This window comes from Anomaloglossus baeobatrachus, chromosome 3 (assembly GCF_048569485.1).
Source record: "Anomaloglossus baeobatrachus isolate aAnoBae1 chromosome 3, aAnoBae1.hap1, whole genome shotgun sequence".
NCBI classification, from domain to species: Eukaryota; Metazoa; Chordata; class Amphibia; order Anura; family Aromobatidae; genus Anomaloglossus; species Anomaloglossus baeobatrachus.
The window spans coordinates 655,298,996-655,304,521 of NC_134355.1; positions in this window are offsets into that span (position 1 = coordinate 655,298,996).

Below are 5,526 nucleotides of genomic sequence, written 5' to 3' on the forward strand. Positions count from 1 at the left end.
ATCCCTCTGTGTGTAATGACTCTATATAATATGTGTTTCCATTTTTGTATTGAATTACTGAAATAAATTAACTTTTTAATGATATTCTAATTTATTGAGATGCACCTGTACTTAACGTGTGCACATAGCCTTGTGGTTCAGTCTACAAAAGTTGCACAATAAACGATATACGCAGAATTACAGTTTATAAATTGACATATTGTACAAATATTATAGCTTAGTAGTAGTGATGGGTGGACTCTTTGACAACCAGGACCGGCGGATCTAACCAGATTGAAAAATAAATCCATTTCCGGACCAGCATTGATCCTGGATATATGGTTGATGCCGGTCTCCATATAAGTCTATGGGGAACAGAATTTGGAGTGTAAAAATTGTGGTAGAAGGGATAGGGAGCATCGGTGTAGCTGTAAATGCTCCGGCGGCCGCTCATTTTTCTTCAGGGGCCGCTCATTATTGTTCTATAGCCACGTGCTGTGACCTTTAGAAGTAGCACAGCTTGAATCTCGTAGGACCTCGTGTAGATTACCAGTCGGACCTGGGTGTTTTTGGGGTTAGTAAATTGGTGAATGAGGGGAGGGTTTATATTTTATTTCAAATAAAAGATTTTTTGGGGTTTGTGTTTATTTCTTTTCCCTTACAGATTAGTAAGGGGGGGTCTCATAGACTCCTCCCATTACTAATCAGCTGTGAGCTGTTATTAACCCCTTAATACTCCAATTGCCACCGCACCAAGGCAACCAGGAAGAGTCGGGAATGTCACATCTAATGGCTTCTATTTTCAGGCTGGGGAGCTAAAAAGCTGTCGGGCTTTATCATGAGTGGGTATCAAAATTTAGGGGTACGTTTTTTTCAATTATTTAAATTTTTTATTTTTCTATTTTTTTTTTTTTTTCTTCAAAAAAGGCCACATACGGTTCCTCTTATCTTAACACACAGCCAAGATAAGCGTAAAGCTGGGGGCTGCAGCCTGTAGCAGTATGCTTAATCGTTTATGTTTGAAACCACCCATTACTACTTAGTATCTCCGATTTCTGTAAATTTAACTCCAAACCCGCAGCATGGACATTTATGAAAGCCACATTTGTGGAAACCATTACATGTTAACCAGGATACAATACGACTCTTTTTAATTAAAGCAGGAAAAAAATAAATCACTTAGTGAAAGAGTTTTACTAGTGGAAAGGCCACGATTGTGTTTTAGGATGTTATGTAGCTTTTCATCTATGTTATGTAGCTTTTCATCTATGTTATGTAGCTTTTCATCTTCTGACATGTACTGTAAATATCTGTGCTTCAGGCTTGCAGTTTTAACTACAGAAATACAAGGTACAATTGGCAATTACATTTATGAAATAGATCAATTGATAAATTGTAATTCAAAGTATCTTGGCTGTACTACAAGAAAAGGAAAACAAAGAATAGGTGAACATTAGGGATTTGACTAACTGAAATGCACCTAATCATTCCCATGTTTCAAAACACTTTGTTGGTGTTCTTTCATCACGAGTGTGTCGTGTCCGCATGTTACCTCTGGGATCAGGAGGTCTCAATGCTCATATTGATCACGGGCCCACTGTAGAGTCCACAGAGTATAAAGAGTGGATTTACTTTCATTTGATGCTGAAGGAATTAAGGATCTTTTATTTTCTGACTCAGATAACTCATAGTCTCAACCACAGCTGCCTCATCTTACCATCACATGCTTCTGCTATATTTACCCACTCCTGGCTTCCCTCCATGTCAGTGATAGATCTTCTATACTGACCACTTTGAGGAACCTGTCTCTGGAGAAGCTGAGGTGTTCGTTTCAGTTGCAGCTGTGAAGTTTCCTGCTGGAGAAACTTATGAGTGCTATTTGTTGTGTCTTTTCCCACCCGTTTGCCTATCCTTCCTTGTATTCTTTTATTGCAGTAGCAAGACTAGTGTCTTGCTGGCCTACACATTAGCCAGGGTGACTTCAGGGCCAACAAGAGCATAAGCTTGTGACAGCACATGAGGGGAAAGACCAGTCTAGGGACTTTAGGGAGTGAAGGGATCAGACTCAGATGAGTGTTAGGAGGTAACCCCACTCCCTCTCCCTATCCTTCCATTACATTTTCCCTGATCTTTCCCTTGTGTTGCGCCATTTACCGGGTGTCCTCTTGCACCCGGCGTGACATCATTTTGGTGGTGTTACCAATCTGATTTTACCAAAAAAGTTAAAGGGAATCTATCAGCAGGTTTTTGCTATGAAATCTGACCACAGCATGATATAGGGACAGAGACCCTGATTTAATCAATATATCACTGAAAATCACAAGGTGGAGACACGCTAGTGATTTGAAATTGATGGAAAAAAAGGAACACAATTTTCAAAATATCTTTATTTATTGAGTATCAAGTATGTGCGCTGTGCACAGACATCCCCACACTTAGGCTATGTGTCCACGTTGCGTATTTGCATGCAGTTACGCTGCGCATTGCACTGTAGCGTAACTGCATGCGTCCTGCGTCCCCTGCACAATCTATGAAGATTGTGCATAATCAATGCCCACGTGGCGTTTTAGAATGCAGCGATTTGCGTGCTGCCAAATCACTGTGTTCTAAAGAAAAGCAACATGTCACTTCTTTCATGCGCTTTGCATGCTGTCTCCATTCTGTTTATAGGGAGAGGCAGCATCCAGATCGCACGAATTCTGCAGTCACCAAAGTTTCAGAATGGAGCTTTTCAGCTGCAATCTGAAGCGGACATGCAGTGACTTTAACGTTGCGGTGCAGAGTGCACACACGTGGGCACATAGCCTTTGGGGTACTTTGCACGCTGCAACATCGCTAGCCGATGCTAGCGATGCCAAGCGCGATAGCACCCGCCCCGTTGCACATGCGATATCTTGTGATAGCTGCCGTAGCAAACATTATCGCTACGGCAGCTTCACACGCACTTACCTGCCCTGCGACGTCGCTCTGGCCGGCAATCCTCCTCCTTCCTAAGGGGGCGGGTCGTGCAGCATCACAGCGACGTCACACGGTAGCCGTCCAATAGAAGCGGAGGGGTGGAGATGAGTGGGACGTAAACATCCCGCCCACCTCCTTCCCTCCGCATTGCCGGTGTAGGCAGGTAAGGAGATGTTCCTCGCTCCTGCGGCTTCACACACAGCGATGTGTGCTGCCGCAGGAACGAGGAACAACATCGTATCTCCTATTGCTGCGACATTATGAAAATGTCCGACGCTACACAGATCACCGATTTACGACGCTTTTGCGATCGTTTATCGGCGCATCTAGTCTTTACACGTTGTGACGCCGTTACCGATGCTGGATGTGCGTCACTTTCGATTTGACCCCAACGATATTGCAGTAGCGATGTCGCAACGTGCAAAGTACCCCTTACCGTACACACCCTGGCTACTATTTCCCTTTATCATGTGGTTGTTTTATCCACATTGTAGTTTTTTCAGATTTATCTATATATTTTGTCTATTCACATCTGAAGTTGAGTGTTATGAATTTGCAACACATATATCTTGTGTTAAGTATTGAGGATTTTAACAGGGTCAAACTAAGAAACGTAGAGGGCAGAAACGCGTTGCCTGATAGAAATGTATTATGTTGCCGACACTTGTACATTTTTATGTGTTGTTTTATGTATGAAGCCACTGAAGTTTGGATGTTTTTATAAAGTGCTGACTATTATACTTATAATACTTATACTTATATTGACTATTATATAAAAGAATGATTGTTGACTTGAATTTCGATTATTATATCACTTTCTATACCTTTTGGATAAAACCAGACAGAGAATTTGGACAAGTAAAGTAACTCTGTTCTGCAGACTTAGAATATAAGGTAATTTTAGTCTTCCAGCCTGTATCACCCCGAATATCCCATGTGCTCCCTGCCTGGGATATCCCTTGACTCTGCTCTCTCCTTCAAGCCACACATCCAAGCCCTTTCCACCTCCTACTGACTCAAACTTAGAAATATTTCCCGGATTCGCATCAGAATCTGCAAATTGCATGCCCTCATCATCTCCCACCTCACCTATTGCAACCCTCTGTTCTGTGGCCGACCTTCTTACAATCTATCTTAAACTCTGCTGCCAAACTAATTCACCTCCCCCCCCCCGCTACTCCCTGGCCTCTCCTCTTTGCCCATTCCTTCACTGGCTTCCGACTGCCTAAAGACTTATTTTCAAACCCCTAACCATGACATACAAAGCCACCTGCGACCTGTTTGCTCCATGCATCTGTGACCTAGTCTCCCGGTACTTACCTGCACGCAAACTCTGATCCTCACAAGATCTCCTTCTCTACTCCCCTCGTATCTCCTTTCCCCACAATCATATACAAGATTTTTCCTGTGCCTCCCCCTTACTCTGGAATGCTCTACTATAACATATCAGACTCTCGTCTACCATGGAAACCTTCAAGATGACCCTGAAGATCCACCTCTTCCGATAAGCCTACAACCTACAATACCCCTAACTATATCGCCGCTTGACCATCTCTACCCTCATCTATTGTATCCTCACCCATCCCCGGTAGACTGTGAGCCCTCCTGGACAGGGTCCACTCTCCTCCTGTAGTCTGTGAGCCCTCGCGGGCAGGGTCCTCTCTCCTCCTGTAGACTGTGAGCCCTCGCGGGCAAGGCCCCCTCTCTTCCTGTAGACTGTAAGCCCTCGCGGGCAGGGTCCTCTCTCCTCCTGTAGACTCTGAGCCCTCGCGGGCAGGGTCCCCTCTCTTCCTGTAGACTGTGAGCCCTCGCGGGCAGGGTCCTCTCTCCTCCTGTAGACTGTGAGCCCTCGCGGGCAGGGTCCTCTCTTCTCCTGTAGACTTTGAGCCCTCGTGGGCAGGGTCCTCTCTCCTCCTGTGCCTTTCTGTGCCTTGTATTGGTCATGATTATTGTACTTGTCTATGTATACCCCTTTTCACATGTAAAGCACTATGGAATAAATGTAATAATATATATAATAATAAGAATAATATGTCTGAGCTAGAGTTGAGCGCGGTTCGTGGTTCGTGGTTCTCCAGTTCTAGGCTCGAGTGATTTTTGGGCTGTTCGAGATCGAACTAGAACTCGAGCTTTTTGCTAAAAGCTCGATAGTTCTAGATACGTTCGAGAACGGTTCTAGCAGCAAAAAGCAGGGCTTTTTACAGCTACAGTGAGCAGGAGCCATCGCTGGCAGCCTGCCACAAGCTGGTAACCAAGATAAACATCGGGTATCCAAGCAAAGCGCTTTGGTTAGTAACCCGATGTTTATCTTAGTTACGTGCAGGAAGCCCACACTTTCCCGCTCAGCTCGCTCCACCCCCTCCTGCCCGCGGCATGTACACATACATACACATACACAAACACACACACACACACACATCCACCCCCCACCCCCCCCCCCCGCCCGCCCGCCCGCTCGCTCGCTCGCTCGCTCGGCTTACCTGCGGTGATGAAGTCCCGCCATCCCGACCTCAGCGCTGTCACTGTCCTCCATGGCCGCCGCTTGTCACATCACCTATCGCTTCCGACCCGAGACTGACACTGGCGGTG